Genomic DNA, 17,689 nt, shown 5'->3' on the forward strand with positions numbered 1-17,689 from the left:
GGATCCTAATGCATTTAAGCATGGCCACAGGTGAAAAGGTTTCCTCATAATCGATGCCCTCTTTCTGAGTGTACCCTTTCACCACAAGACGAGCCTTGAAGGTCTCAACCTTACCATCGGGGCCCTTCTTCCTCTTGTAAATCCGTTTGCAACCGATTGCTTTTACCCCGGAGGGCGGATCTACTAGAGTCCAAACTCCATTGGTCTCCATTGAGTCCATCTCTGCTCTCATGGCCTTCACCCACTTCTGGGAATCTATGTCCAACATAGCTTCTGTGTAAGTCACGGGATCCTCCTCACTAGTCAAGGTTTCCACCAGGTAACTATCCTGGTCATAACCATAACGGACTGGTGGCCTGGATACCCGAGTGGATCTTCTAGGTTGTCACTACCAAGAACTTGTGGGACATCTCCCACTGCTCCTGAGCTCTCCTCATCAAGAACAACTTCCTGACGATGGGTGTCCAGGATATAGTCGGTTTCCAAGAATTGCGCATTACGACTACAGAACACTTTCTACTCACTTGGGTCATAGAATAGGTAACCTACAGAGCCTTTTGGGTAGCCTACAAATAGGCAACGGCTGGTCTTGGATTCCAACTTGTCTGCACTCGTTCTTTTAACGTGTTCTGGACAACCCCAAATCTTCAAGTGTCTGACACTTGGTTTCTTTCCAGTCCAAAGTTTATATGGAGTATTCGGAACCGATTTGGTTGGAACCCGAATCAACACATAAATCGCAGTCTTTAATGTGTAACCCCAAAAGGATGTGGGTAACTCTGAGTGTATGAGAAGCGATCGGACCATATACAATAAGGTCCTATTCCTCCTCTCCGAAACACCGTTAAGTTGTGGTGTAGCAGGAGGTGCTAGTTGTGATACTATCCCATTGTCCTTTAAGTAGTCCCTGAATTCGTCAGAGAGATACTCGCCACCTCAATCTGATCGAAGGGCCTTAAATTCGCTCCATAACTGTTTCTCGACCTCTTGTCTAAACTCTTTTGAACTTTTCAAAGGATTCAGACTTGTGTCTCATTTGGTACACGTAGCCGTATCGTGAAAAATCATCTGTAAAGGTGATGAAATACACATGTTGATTTCGTATCCTAACACTCAGGGGACCACATACATCAGTATATATTAGGTCAAGTGTGCTCGTACATCTTTCAGGCTTACCGTTAAATGGCCATTTCGTCATCTTGCCTTGTAGGCAAGGCTCACAAGTGGGAAGATCTACTACAGTTAGAAAATCCAAAGGACCATCCTTTAACAACCTTGTGATTCGGTCAACACCGATGTGCCCAAGTCGATAATGCCACAGACACGTGGGATTAACTGTATCACGAGCTCTCTTCTTAGGGATTTCAGGCGACGTAGTTTCGGTTATGTTAGTTTCTAGAGAAGGATGCAGAAGCTACCAACAAATTGGTTTCTATAACACAAATTTTGAAGTTACTTTTCTTGGATTCCAGGTAGGCAGGACAGTTCCTTTTCCAGTGGCCGGTCTTCTTGCAGAAGTGACAGGCATCCGATGCTTTGTCTTTCTTCTACTTCTTGCTCTTAGTGGCTTTCTTCTAAGGCTTCTTTGCCTTCCTCTTTCTCTTGCCTGTATTGGCAGTTTCAACAAGCATGGCTACAGGCTCATCCTTTCTAATCAGTTCCTCAGCTCTTTGCAACATATTGCTGAGCTCTTGTAAACTGAAATTCAGCTTGTTCATGTTATAATTCATGATGAACGGATTAAAGGAAGGAGGCAAAGAGTTAAGGATAGCATCTATCTGGGTTGCAAGGTCCAGCCCGGATCCAAGAGCCTCCAGTTCATTGATGTATCCCTTCATCCGAAGACAATGGTCGTGAACTTTTTGACCCTTGGACATTTGAGCGGTCATGAACTGTTTCAAGACCTTTTGTCGAGTAGAACGATTATGCTCTTCATACATTGTCTTGAGACTGTCCAATATGTCTTTGGCAAGTTCGATCTGATCGAACTGCCTCTGTATCGGGTTGTCTAAGGAGGCAATGATGTAACACCTGGCAAGGGAGTTTTTCTCCTCCCATTCTTGATAGTCTCTCCTTCGGGCCTCAGAAGCCCTATCACCCGGACGCTCCGGGGCAGGATTATTTGCCACTTTGTCTAGCTTTTTAGAAGCTAGGACCAGCATAAGGTTCCTGTACCAGTCAGCATAGTTTGGCCCTTCAAGTTGTTGTCATTAAGCAGTTTTGCAAAAGATCCGTTTGCCATTTTCAGATAAAAGAGCAAAGATTAGTCCACGACCTAATTTGATTCATGTTCATTTCATAGATATGGATTTTAATCTACGATCCAAAAGATCCGTCTTTGAGATTTCCCTCCTCTCTCAGTGACGGAGACTATGGGTTGTCTCTGGAAATGTGGGTAATCACATAGGGTGCATGGAGCCAACTGTTTCAGCTGCATAACCCCACCACCTTTCTGTGAAAGATCACATCCACTCATCATATGAGTTTTCCCTTTGGCCTCTATCAGACAAGGTTCAGAGCCGTTTTCAGGTAAACCTTTCTGTCCAGTGAGTGCTTACCCATCATATTCGTGAACGCCAAGGTACCGTGAGAGAGTTCCCATTTTCTGGTGAATCCCCTCCCACATCGGTCTATGACGCCCCTATCATCTTATGAAACACTCAGACAAACCCAACAGCAAATGGATAGCCCATTTTCTGGTGCGTTTCCTAATTACTGAAGGACCCATCCTCATGCTAATGATGGAAGGCCTTTAGAGAGTTCATCATATGAATCTCCCTATCACATGCACTCATATTAGCTGGAGGGAACAAAATTACGCCCTAGTTTGATTTAGGTCAAACCAAAGTGGCTCCCACTGACTTTCATAAAGCCAGATTTCGGTGGGCCTTAAATTGGCTAGGGTTCCGCACGCAACCTCTTGATGAGGTCTGGGGCCCACCACTGAGGGAAGTCATCCAATGACCAATAGGGACACCATGGCAATGATGTGCATTCAGCCATGGTGTGCGCAAGAGCCACTGTCGAATGAGCATGGGCCAAGTACTTATGGCCCATGTACGCAGCACATCACACATCCATACATCACATGCAGGGATAAATTGATCCAATCAATTAATTATCTGTAAGGCCCGTTGGAAGCCCGTTGAAATTCCATAATATTAATCATTAATATTATCTAGGTATATGGGCTGAATTAGGGTTACCCAATTCGGCCCATATAGCTTTATCCTTTAAAATGGGCTTTTGCAGTTTTAACTATTTAAAACTGGGCCTTAACAGGCTGGGCCGAGTTAACCATTTAATTAAATATCAATCCTTAGGCCCATTAGTGGGAAAATAGGGCTGACTTTCAGCCTTGATTAAACCCTAGAATTGGTCCAAACAGTTTTGAACCAATCTTGGTTTGAATGGGTCTAGGTTTTGATTTTTAATTAAATCCTTAATTCAAGAAAATAATCTGAAATTAAATACTGATAAAAGGAAATACAAGAATCAGTCAAACAGGGCTGTTCTTACAATCCTTCCTACAAAACAGAGGTTAGATCACAGAATGCAGTTTCACAAACTGCAAATCGCAGATAGCATTTCTCTTATCTGCAAAATCTCCTTCTCTGCGCCGCCACCTTCGATCCAAAATAAAAATAAATAGAAATCCTATTTCTATTAATAATTACATCAGATCGAATACCTATACATTGAGTGTAGAAAATAAAAAAAAATTATTTACAGACCCAAAATAAGTTAAGAACTGCAAAATCGCAGGTTCCCTGCGCAAACCAAGAATTCGATCTCCTCTTGTACGAACAGCCCATAAATCAAGAAAAATATAAAGAACCATTTTAAATAATAATCAGATTTATTTAAAATTAATTTCAGATTATTTGCCCATCTGATTTGGGAACAAATTTCCCGAAACCAAATCTGCGCAAATTGGGTAGAACGCCTTCTCCCTAATTGCGCAGGTTCAGATCTGAAACAGAATGGTTCAAGATTTGAACCTGTGGCTCTGATGCCACTAAAGGGAATGAGAGATCCATCCCATGGATGCCCAAAGATTGCAGAATAAGGGGCGAATTTCAAAAATTTTTCTCTCCGTTCAACTGGGAACACATTCCCTATTTAGAAAATCATATTTTCAAGGATCAATCTTGAACATTTAACTGAACCAGATCTGAACCAAAAGGAATGGGAGAGAATAATACCTGATACGGAGAAGTAATATCTCCCAACGAAGGTGTTCACGCCCAAGGAAGGATCCAAAGACTACTCCCACTGAAGATGGCGCAGTGCAGGATGGAGTAGAATCAACAGTGTTCTTCCCAAGAACTCTATCCTTCACAAGAAACAGCAGGATGGAAGGTGAGCACAGCTTCCCTTTTCAGTCCTTTCTCAAAGAACTGATGTCAAGATCCAATCTTGACTTCTCCCACAGCTGGAGATCGAACTGGCAAACAAGGCGGCAAGAGCAGGGAGGCGGCAAGAGAATATTCGCAGGGTGCAGAATTCTCTCTTCTTGATTTCAGCACTAAAGAGGATCTGAAGTGTTTCTTGTTTATCCCAAGGCTGCCGCCCCCTACTTCCTTTTGTTACCTTGAAAAGATCAGCTCCTAATCCCATTAGGAGGTGCTTATCCAAATCATATTTGGATCAGCCTTCACTTCTAGTGATAAGGTTAAACCCTTATCTTATCTGCATATTAGATTAGCTTTATCCTAATCCCAATAGGAGGTTTCTAGATCTGAATCACATTCAAATCTGGACTCTCTGAGTGGATAGGGTTAAGACCCTATCCTATCTGCTAATCTATCTCAAAATTCGCCTCTTTAATTAACTAAATTAATAGCCCAGTTCGAAATGGGCTTTAGGCCCATTAAGCTTATGTGCTCACTTAGCCTTCCTAACGGCTGCCCAGTTGGGCTTCCTTGTATGGCGTGGGACCCAAGCATTGATCTACACATCAGCCACATGGGTTTGGCCCAGCCTTTGTTACAAGGCCTAGTCGAATACACTGTTAAAGACAGTGCACCCCCTGAAACCCATCAAATGGGCTCTATGGGACCAACACTTACCCTAAGTGGTCCCTGGGCCAAGCCACCTTGTAACACACAGGGACTGTGGCCAGATGCAAGATTAGCCCATCAGGTATTATCCTCAATGGTCTTACACTTAACCTCTCAGCCCATAATGATCCTACACTTCTCGACAAAAGAGCACCTCTCCCTCGGCTGCAAGGAACAGTGTTGCACTCTCCACTTATATGGATCCCGGGAATTAAAACCTTTTGCAAACATTTTAGAAACCATAATATATATACTTTTATATCTCATGTAAAATATATTTTGCAAAACAAATTTCAACGGTTGAAATCGGCTGCCGGCAATCTTGGTTTCCAACAGTGAGAGCGCATCCCCGATCATTACCTTTGTCCTACAAAGGGGCTGATCCTGTCACTATGATCACCCACTCAGATGAATTCTTGGATTGTCCCAACATACCCAGGTTTTGACCCCGCTAAGGATCTCACTGATTGGTACATCAAAGACAGCCCGATCCGACACCTAGTGCAGTATCATAATCGAGTCTAGGGGTCGGGTGTAACTTTCCAGTTTTGCCCATCAATCTCCCAGGTCCAGGGCAATACTGGAAATGTGGTCCAGTTCAAAGATTCAATTAATCCCACACTGTATGTGCCTAGGGTCTCACCCCGGTAGCTGAGAAAAGCCACCCCAACCGACTTGGTGGCACCATAGTGTAAGCGCTGTCAGGATAGGTCTCCCCAGACCGACCCACTGGCTGTGAACATTCTAAACTAACACGAGTCTCAATAAGTGTCCAATTTAAGGGTAATACACAGAAACATACCAAGGGAACATGAATCAAATATGTACTTTTATTCATTTACAATAAACTCATAAAGTACATCAATTTTGATTGAAGCTAAGGGCATACAAAACTGTCTAACTGCTCCCACTTACACTTAGGTCCAATCAGGTACTAGCCGGAGTCCCATGCTTTCCACGTGTTTCTCAAACACTTTCTATGATAGTGGCTTTGTCAATGGGTCTGCTACATTATCCGCTGACGCTACCTCCTGAATCAGGACGTCCCCTCTACCAACAATCTCCCGCAGTACGTGGTACTTCCTCTCGATGTGCTTCGACTTCGAGTGGGCTCGTTGCTCTTTAGCCTGAGCAATGGCTCCATTCTTGTCACACAACAATGGGATGGGTGATGTGTTGGACGAAACTACTCCCAACTCATGAATGAACTTCTTCATCCATACGGCTTCTTTGGCAGCCTCACTTGCAGCAATGTACTCGGCCTCAGTCGTGGAGTCTGTAGTGGACCCCTGTTTGCTGCTTTTCCAGCAAACAGCACACGATCCTATCGTGAAAACATATCCAGATGTAGACTTTCTATCATCTAGGTCTGACTAGAAATCGGCATCTGTACACCCTTGGATCTGTAGTGAGCTACCGTCGAATACTAGACAAAACTCTTTTGAGCTTCGAAGGTACTTAAGTATGTTTTTCACAACAGTCCAATGCTCCTGCCCTGGGATGGCCTGAAATCTGCTTACTACACTCACTGCCTGAGCTATGTCAGGACGAGTGCAAGCATGGCATACATGATGCTCCCTATGGCAGAGGCATAGGGAACGTCTTTCATGCCATCAATCTCCTCAGATGTCTTGGGAGACATCTTATTGGAGAGAGTGACTCCGTGCCTGAAAGGAACATTTCCTTTCTTGGAGTTTTCCATGCTGTATCTCTTGACTATTTTGTCAATATAAGCAGATTGGGATAATCCTATTATCCGCTTCGATCTATCTCTATAGAGTCGAAGACCCAGTATATAGGAGGCTTCTCCAAGATCTTTCATGGAGAATTGTTGTGATAACCATATTTTCACCGTAGTTAACATACCTACATCATTCTCAATGAGTAGAATGTCATCTACATACAGAACCAAGAAGGTAACATTATCTCCACTGTATTTCCTGTAGACACAGGGTTCATCCGGATTCTGCTTGAAGTCAAACGATTTGACGGCAGAATCAAAATGGATGTTCCAACTTCTAGAAGCTTGCTTAAGTCCATAAATGGATCTATTAAGTTTACATACCATGTTTTCCTAACCTGCAGCAATGAAGTCTTGCAGCTGCTGCATATAGATATCTTCAGTAAGATCTCCATTCAGGAATGCAGTTTTGACATTCATTTGCCAAATCTCATAATCATGGTATGCTGCTACAGCTAGCAGGATCCTAATGGATTTAAGCATGGCCACAGGCGAAAAGGTTTCCTCATAATCGATGCCCTTTTTCTGAATGTACCCTTTTGCCACCAGACGAGCCTTGAAGGTCTCAACCTTACCATCGGGGCCCTTCTTCCTCTTGTAAATCCATTTGCAACCGATTGCTTTTAACCCGGAGGGCGGATTTACTAGAGTCCAAACTCCATTGGTCTCCATTGAGTCCATCTCTGCTCTCATGGCCTCCACCCACTTATGGGAATCTATGTCCAACATAGATTCCGTATAAGTCACGGGATCATCCTCACTAGTCAAGGTTTCCACCAGGTAACTATCCTAGTCATAACCATAAGGGACTGGTGGCCTGGATACCCGAGTGGATCTTCTAGGTTGGTCACTACCTAGAACTTGTGGGACATCTCCCACTGCTCCTGAGCTCTCCTCATCAAGAACAACTTCCTGACGATGGGTGTCCAGGATATAGTCGGTTTCCAAGAATTGCGCATTACGACTACAGAACACTTTCTGCTCACTTGGGTCATAGAACAGGTAACCTACAGAGCCTTTTGGGTAGCCTACAAATAGGCAACGGCTGGTTTTGGACTCCAACTTGTCTGCACTCGTTCTTTTAATGTGTGCTAGACAACCCCAAATCATCAAGTGTCTGACACTTGGTTTCTTTCCGGTCCAAAGTTCATATGGAGTATTCGGAACCGATTTGGTTGGAACCCGATTCAGCACATAAATCATAGTCTCTAATACGTAACCCCAAAAGGATATGGGTAACTCTGAGTGTATGAGAAGCGACCGGACCATATCCAATAAGGTCCTATTCCTCCTCTCCGAAACACCGTTAAGTTGTGGTGTAGCAGGAGGAGCTAATTGTGATACTATCCCATTGTCCTTTAAGTAGTCCCTGAATTTGTCAGAGAGATACTCGCCACCTCGATCTGATCGAAGGGCCTTAATTTCTCTCCCTAACTGTTTCTCGACCTCTTGTCCAAACTCTTTGAATTTTTCAAAAGATTCAGACTTGTGTCTCATTAGGTACACGTAGCCGTATCCTGAAAAATCATCTGTGACGGTGATGAAATACACATGTTGATTTCGTGTCCTAACACTCAGGGGACCACATACATCAGTATGTATTAGGTCAAGTGTGCCCGTACATCTTTCAGGCTTACCGTTAAATGGCCATTTCGTCATCTTTCCTTGTAGGCAAGGCTCACAAGTGGGAAGATCTTCTACAGTTAGAAAATCCAAAGGACCATCCTTTACCAACCTTGTGATTCGGTCAACACCGATGTGCCCAAGTCGATAATGCCACAGACACGTGGGATTAATTGTATCATGAGCTCTCTTCTTAGGGATTTCAGGCGACGTAGTTTCAGTTATGTTAGTTTCTAGAGAAGGATGTAGAACATAGAGACCGTTCTCCAGTTCCCCGTATGCGATGAATCTGTTGTTTCTTTTAATAGTAATCGTATTACTAAAGAAGAAAGAATAACCATCTGCACACAGTTTTGAGACAGAAATCAAATTTCTCCTTAAATTTTGTACATAAAGATAGTCTTTTAGTACAATTATTCCTTCTCTAAAAATTAATTCCACGGTTCCTATGGCCGCGGCTGCAACAGTTGCAGTAGTCCCCAAGAAGAGTGACTTCTCCTTCACTCAGCCTTCTGCTTACCTTGAACCCCTGCAGTGAGTTACAAGCATGAGTCGAAGCCCCGGAGTCAATACACCAGGAAGTAGAAGCTACCAACAAAGTGGTTTCTATAACACAAGTTTCGAAGTTACTTTTCTTGGATTCCAGGTAGGCAGGACAGTTCCTTTTCCAGTGGCCGGTCTTCTTGCAGAAGTGACAGGCATCCGATGCTTTGTCTTTCTTCTACTTCTTGCTCTTAGTGGCTTTCTTCTGAGGCTTCTTTGCCTTCCTCTTTCTCTTGCCTGTATTGCCAGCTTCAACAAGCATGGCTACAGGCTCATCCTTTCTAATCAGTTCCTCAGCTCTTTGCAACATATTGTTGAGCTCTTGTAAGCTGACATTCAGCTTGTTCATGTTATAGTTCATGATGAACGGGTTAAAGGAAGGAGGCAAAGAGTTAAGGATAGCATCTATCTGGGTAGCAAGGTGCAGCCCAGATTCAAGAACCTCTAGTTCGTTGATGTATCCCATCATCCGAAGACAATGGTCGTGAACTTGTTGACCCTTGGACATTTGAGCGGTCATGAACTGTTTCAAGACCTTTTGTCAAGTAGAACGATGCTGCTCTTCATACATAATTGTCCTGAGACTGTCCAATATGTCTTTGGCAAGTTCGATCTGATCGAACTGCCTCTGTATCGGGTTGTCTAAGGAGGCAATGATGTAACACCGGGCAAGGGAGTTTTTCTCCTCCGATTCTTGATAGTCTCTCCTCGGGCCTCAGAAGCCCTATCACCCGGACGCTCCGGGGCAGGATTCTTTGCCACTTTGTCCAGCTTTTCAGAAGCTAGGACCAGAATAAGGTTCCTGTACCAATCAGCATAGTTTGGGCCCTTCAACTTGTTGTCATCAAGTAGTTTTGCAAAAGATCCGTTTGCCATTTTCTGATAAAAGAGCAAACATCAGTCCACAACCTAATTTGATTCATGTTCATTTCATAGATATGGATTTTAATCTACGATCCATTTCCATTTATTCGTCTCTGAGATTTCCCTCCTTTCTTAGTGACGGAGACTACAGGTTGTCTCTGGAAATGTGGGAAATCACATAGGGTGCATGGAGCCAACTGTTTCAGCTGCATAACCCCACCACCTTTCTGTGAAGGATCACATCCACTCATCATATGAGTTTTCCCTTTGGCCTCTGTCAGACAAGGTTAAGAGCCGTTTACAGGTAAACCTTTCTGTCTAGTGAGTGCTTACCCATCATATTCGTGAACGCCAAGGTACCGTGAGAGGGTTCCCATTTTCTGGTGAAGCCCCTCCCACATCGGTCTATGACGCCCCTATCATCTTATGAAACACTCAGACAAACCCAGCAACAAATGGATAGCCCATTTTCTGGTGCGTTTCCACATTACTGAAGGACCCATCCTCATGCTAATGATGGAAGGCCTTTAGAGAGTTCATCATATGAATCTCCCTATCACATGCACTCATATTAGCTGGAGGGAACAAAATTACGCCCTAGTTTGATTTAGGTCAAACCAAAGTGGCTCCCACTGACTTTCATAAAGCCAGATTTCGGTGGGCCTTAAATCGGCTAGGGTTCCGCATGCAACCTCTTGACGAGGTCTGGGGCCCACCACTGAGGGAAGTCATCCAATGGCCAGTAGGGACACCATGGCAATGATGTGCATTCAGCCATGGTGTGCGCAAGAGCCACTGTCGAATGAGCATGGGCCAAGTACTTATGGCCCATGTACGTAGCACATCGCACATCCATACATCACATGCAGGGATAAATTGATCCAATCAATTAATTATCTATAAGGCCCGTTGGAAGCCCGTTAAAATTCCATAATATTAACCATTAATATTATCTAGGTATATGGGCTGAATTAGGGTTACCCAGTTCGGCCCATATAGCTTTATCCTTTAAAATGGGCTTTTGCAGTTTTAACTATTTAAAACTGGGCCTTTACAGGTTGGGCTGAATTAACCATTTAATTAAATATCAATCCTTAAGCCCATTAGTGGGAAAATAGGGCTGACTTTCAGCCTTGATTAAACCCTAGAATTGGTCCAAACAGTTTTGAACCAATCTTGGTTCGAATGGGTCTAGAGTTTGATTTTTAATTAAATCCTTAATTCAAGAAAATAATCTGAAATTAAATACTGATAAAAGGAAATACAAGAATCAGTTAAACAGGGCTGTTCGCACAATCCTTCCTACAAAACAGAGGTTAGATCACAGAATGCAGTTTCACAAACTGCAAATCGCAGATAGCATTTCTCTTATCTGTAAAATCTCCTTCTCTGCGCCGCCACCTTCGATCCAAAATAAAAATAAATAGAAATCCTATTCCTTTTAATAATTACATCAGATCCAATACCTATACATTGAGTCTAAAAAATAAAAAAAATTATTTACAGACCCAAAATATGTCAAGAACTGCAAAATCGCAGGTTCCCTGCGCAAACCAAGAATTCGATCTCCTCTTGTACGAACAACCCATAAATCAAGAAAAATATAAAGAACAATTCTAAATAATAATCAGATTTATTTAAAATTAATTTCAGATTATTTGCCCATCTGATTTGGGAACAAATTTCCCAAAACCAAATCTGCGCAAATTGGGTAGAACGCTGACGGGTTTGTCGAAGCCCTCAAAATTATTACTAGTCCCACAATAAAATATTTGCAGTAAAAGTGGTTGTAGGTCGAATCCCACAGGGAAGAAATCAATAATCTCTTAGCCGAATGGGTAAAGTAATTGTGTGGGAAAATTAAATAACTAAAATTAAAAGAATAACAAACTAAGCAAACAAGAGAAAATCAGTCTTACCGAATTCTGGTTCAAGGGTTCGGGTTGAATCGATTGGCCATCGATCCTAGGTACAATTCAGCATTCTTGCAATTCAAGCATTTAACCTTAGATTTATTAGGATAGCCATAATAAACCTTATGTTTTCCTAATTCAGTTGACCAAACCCAGCATTCGATCAACACTTATCACCACTCAACTATGTACAATAGTGTTCCATGTTGAACAATGATAGCATTAAGATTTGTGAAAACAGTTAAACCAAAATAATAATAATTAAGATAGCTGCAGTTACTGAATTTTGTTCCATCAATTCTTTTAGGTTGAACCATGTTAAAACATTGGTCAAAGGCTGTCACGAACAATTGACCCAAAAAAGATATCAACCTAATTGCTACTTGTACCATTATTCGGGATAATTACGGATCACCGAAATCATGGATAGCAGTAGGAAAATCAACATTAATTCAGTTTGTCAGACTAATTAACATTAACATCCAATAAAAATGTGCATAAGAACCAATGAATACTTGAATTAAAAAGAAAGAAAACAAAGTAACTACAGAACCTCACAATGACACAATCGAACTTCCCCCCTTGAACCAGAAAAAGAAGCTTAGCTACTCATGATCTACGCAATCTCAATGCTCTTCTTCTCCATAGCCGAACTGCCTTCTTGCTTCTTGGTCTTCTTGATGATCTCTTGGATCTTGGAATGAGTGATTGCTAGAGCTGGTTCGCCCCCCTCTTTATATAGCCAAAGGAGAGGGCTGTTTTTCAACTCCTTCTAGGAGATCATCTTATCCTTAGGGTGTTTTGATCTTATCTTGAACTAATCCTATCCTATCTCTTATCTAATGCTCTAATCTCAATCTTCTTATCTCTCTAGGATTACATTCAAGACTTTAGATCTGATAAAACTCTCTCCTTGGAGATTACATTCGAAATTCGGACTCTTAACTCTTGAATTCGAGTTGGGCTGCTTCAAGGTACTTCTGCGAGTTGGGCTTAAGTTGTCAAATGGGTCTGGCTGCGAACTTGCTCCGACTTTGGGCTCGTTTTCGTACTCGATGCGTGCCGAATCTGTCAAAACCCAAAACTTAAAAGTTGTGGGGCTTCCTTTCATATTTCTAATGCTTCTTGAATTGTCTAATTCGGTGTCTAGAATTGAGAGTTAGGCCCAGATTACTAACTGTCGCCGAAACTATGCAAAATCACCCGATTTGCCCTATTTTCTTCCAATTGCCTTCTTTATTGCCCTAGATCGAAAGACAAGAGTAATGGGTCCATTTAAATGCAAAATAAATGTAAAAGAGTGAATATTAGGGGAAAAAATTAGGGTTCATTTTGGTCTCATCAAATCCCCCCACACTTAAACTTTGCCCGTCCTCGGTCAAGGAAAAAAAAAAAAAAACTCAAGTAACACAAGAGAGACTAACTATTGATTTTCAATCTTTCTTTTTCTCTACATGAGGCCTGGTTCATTTCATGCTTTAGTTCAGACTTGGTAACCTTTCCCTTTTCATCTCTTTCTCCCCTTTTTCTTGTCCAAGAGTGATCGCAAATCACCATTCCTCATGGTCCCAAGTTAAATCGATAGTCAAGGAGACAAGCCTTCCAGGGCTGAAACTCCTTGGACTGCATGGGTGCTCATTGCTTTTAACAAACCAATTCAGCCAGATGCAATTACTTTCCTTTGAATCAAAACAAGGTGTGCTTATTGCCATAAGCTTGCTATGTATCATATCTTCACCACTTAGTGTGAATTCCTAGGATCTGAAGGTGAGAATGGGGTTGGGGTTCTAGGGTGAGTGCATCTTATGCTCCATCTCACCCTTGCCTTCTTTTCTAGATGTGAGTGCATTTTATGCTCCATCTCACACTTGCTTTCATTTCTAGATGTGAGTGCATTTTATGCTCCGTCTCACACTTGTTTTTTTGTTTCTAGATGTGAGTGCATTTTATGCTCCATCTCACATTAGTCATGATTTTAGTTTCAAACTCCCTTTCTCTTTTTTTTTTTTTTTTCACAAGAATCCCAGGGTTACACCACCGGATCCATGAATTCATTGATCGTGGTCTCTATATGCCTAACACAGTAAGTTCTAGAATAATCAACCCATGTTTGATAGATAATTATGTGAAAATCAATCAAACCCTAATGCATCTTGCATATTGATCGATTAAAATCATGAGGTACCATATGCAGCCAAAAAAGATTCAGTTAGTCATGCTTTCATCCTATCTTATCTATTCAGCCTAAGCACATGATTCCTGATAAGTTGAAATCGTTCAAGGATAAGTTTCCAGGGAGCAGAAATTTCAAGAAGATAAGGTATCCCAAATTTCCATCAGATTTCCGTAATCCCCCCACACTTAAGTTATACATTGTCCCTAATGTATGTGATTATGCATAAAGTAGAAGGATTTTGGGGTACTTCCCTGTTTGTCTTGTTGGGTTCCTGCTAAACACAAAAATCAAAACCAAACAAAATAACAAAATTAACTAAACACAATGGGTTGCCTCCCACAAGCGCAATTGTTTAACGTTGTTATGCTCGACGTCCTCCTTTGCTACTTTATCTCTCATGGTTTCAGCTTTCGGTGTGCTCCCCTTCCATCCATCATGAGCGGGTTCAAATTTGGAATAGGGGCCTTCGTATCCAATTGTGCACTCGATTCTAGCTCCTCATTCATATCTTTTGCAAAAAATTCCTACACAATTGGATCAATAGTATCAACCGAATGGTCTGCATTTGGGTACTTCATAGCTTCAAAAATATTAAATTTAATAGTCTCCCCGCCGATTTCGATGGAGAGGGTACCCTCATCCACATCTATTTTTGTCTTGGCCATTTTCATAAATGGCCTGCCTAATAGAAGTGGGGCTGAACTTTCGATCGTGTCCTCCTCCATCTTCAGAATGTAAAAATCAGCTGGGAAAATTAAATCGTTAACCTGCACCATTACATTCTCAACAATCCCTTCTGGGAAGGCGTTAAAACGATCAGCTAATTGGCTAACAGCTTTAGTTTCCCTTAAAGGACCTAATCTCAAAGCATAGTAAATCGAGTATGGCATGACGTTGATAGATGCACCTAAGTCTAGCATGGCATACTCGATTTGCTTATTGCCAATCACACAAGGTAGGGTGAACATACCTGGATCAACATGTTTTTCTGGTAAGGTCCTCTTGATCATGGCTGAAACATTCTCTCTAACTCTTGAGTCCTGCACCTTGTCTTCTTCTTGTCTTTTATCCACCTTCCTTGGTGAGGTAGGTTCTAGCTGCAGTTCCTTCCCGCTTCTCAGCACCACTGCACTTACATTCTCCTTGGGGTTGACTACCATTTGTGATGGTAGTTTCCCGGAGCTCTGCACCTCCAACTTGCTAATGGCAATGGCAAGTTGGTTGATTTGGTTCCCCAAATTCTGAATGCTGGCTCTTGTTTCCTGTTGAAATTGCTGAGTATTTGTAGCTAGACCTTAACTATATCTTCTAATGACGTACCTGAATTCGAGGGTTGGCTTTGCGCTGTGATGGGTGTTGAAAACTAGGGCTGGTATTGCTGCTGTCCTCTTTGGTTCCCGTAGCTTAGGTTTGGGTGATCTCTCCACCCCGGATTGTAATAATTGGAGTAGGGATCATACTTTCATTGGGGCTGGCCCGGGAATCCTCCTATGGCATTGACTTGCTGCACCGAACCATCTTGCAATGATGGACACATGTCTGTAGAATGGCCAGGAATCGAACAGATAGCACACACCTTGGCAGTTTGTACTTGTCCTGCAGCGAGTTGTCTTACCAAAGCAGTTAGGTCAGAAATCTGATTTTCTAAATTTACATGGCTTACCTCATTAATCCGTCTAATGGTACCGTCTGTCATAACACCGAAGTGTTGTGAATTTTCGGCCATGTTGGAGATTAACTCCCTGGCCGCTTCGGGTGTCTTGTTCGCCAAGGCTCCTCCACTGGCTGCATCGACCATACTTCTATCCATGGGCTGAAGCCCTTCATAGAAGTATTGGATTAACAATTGTTCAGAAATTTGGTGGTGGGGACAACTAGCAACAAGTTGCTTAAACCTTTCCCAATATTCGTATAGTGTCTCACCACCAAACTGCCGAACTCCACATATTTCTTTTCTTATATTCGCAGCTCGTGATGCAGGAAAATATTTATCTAAAAATATCCTATTCATTTCATCCCATGTGCATACAGAATCGGGAGGAAGAATATAAAACCAATCCTTTGCTTTCTCTCTTAAAGTAAATGGAAAGGCTATGAGTTTTACCTGGTCCTCGGTCATACCGTGGGGTTTCATGCTTGAACAGACGACATGAAATTCCTTTAGATGTTTGTGAGGGTCCTCATTTGGGAAACCATGAAATAGAGGTAATAATTGAATCAAACCAGATTTGAGTTCAAAGGCTACCTCAAGAGTGGGGTACGTGATGCATAAAGGTTGTTGGTTCATAATTGGTGCAGCCAACTCCCTTAATGTCCTCTCTCTGTCAGCCATTCTTTCTACTTCTTCAAAGATGGGAAGATCACAATCTGAATTCACCTTCTTTGGTGAACGATCCTTCCTTTGCTTCGCCTCCTTTCTTAAACGACGGGTGGTCCTCTCAATTTCGGGATTGTACTCGAGTTCACCTTGTTGAGAAACACGAGTTATAAAACAAAAGAGGTTAACAAGAGGAAGGTAATAGCTAAGAAATTAAAGTTGCTCCCCGGCAACGGCGCCAAAATTTTGACGGGTTTGTCGAAGCCCTCAAAATTATTACTAGTCCCACAATAAAATATTTGCAGTAAAAGTTGTTCTAGGTCGAATCCCACAGGGAGGAAATCAGTAATCTCTTAGCCGAATGGGTAAAGTAATTGTGTGGGAAAATTAAATAACTAAAATTAAAAGAATAACAAACTAAGCAAACAAGAGAAAATCAGTCTTACCGAATTCTGGTTCAAGGGTTCGGGTTGAATCGATTGGCCATCGATCCTAGGTACAATTCAGCATTCTTGCAATTCAAGCATTTAACCTTAGATTTATTAGGATAGCCATAATAAACCTTGTGTTTTCCTAATTCAGTTGACCAAACCCAGCATTCGATCAACACTTATCACCACTCAACTGGGTACGATAGCGTTCCATGTTAAACAATGATAGCATTAAGATTTGTGAAAACAGTTAAACCAAAATAACAATAATTGAGATAGCTGCAATTACTGAATTTTGTTCCATCGATTCTTTTAGGTTGAACCATTTTAAAACATTGGTCAAAGGCTGTCACGAACAATTGACCCAAAAAAGATATCAACCTAATTGCTACTTGTACCATTATTCGTGACAATTACGGATCACCGAAATCATGGATAGCAGTAGGAAAATCAACATTAATTCAGTTTGTCAGACTAATTAACATTAACATCAAATAAAAATGTGCATAAGAACTAATGAATACTTGAATTAAAAAGAAAGAAAACAAAGTAACTACAGAACCTCACGATGACACAATCGAACCTCCCCCCTTGAACCAAAAAAAGAAGCTTAGCTACTCATGATCTGCGCAATCTCCATGCTCTTCTTCTCCATAGCCGAACTGCCTTCTTACTTCTTAGTCTTCTTGATGATCTTTTGGATCCTGGAATAAGTGATTGCTAGAGCTGGTTCGCCCCCCTCTTTATATAGCCAAAGGAGAGGGCTGTTTTCCAACTCCTTCTAGGAGATCATCTTATCCTTAGGGTGTTTTGATCTTATCTTGAACTAATCCTATCCTATCTCTTATCTAATGCACTAATCTCAATCTTCTTATCTCTCTAGGATTACATTCAAGACTTTAGATCTGATAAAACTCTCTCCTTTGAGATTACATTCGAAATTCGGACTCTTAACTCTTGAATTCGAGTTGGGCTGCATCAAGGTACTTCTGCGAGTTGGGCTTAAATTGTCAAATGG

The sequence above is a fragment of the Nelumbo lutea genome, chromosome 1 (genome assembly GCF_056320005.1).
Source record: "Nelumbo lutea isolate HS-2025 chromosome 1, American lotus-T2T, whole genome shotgun sequence".
In the NCBI taxonomy this organism is placed as follows: Eukaryota; Viridiplantae; Streptophyta; class Magnoliopsida; order Proteales; family Nelumbonaceae; genus Nelumbo; species Nelumbo lutea.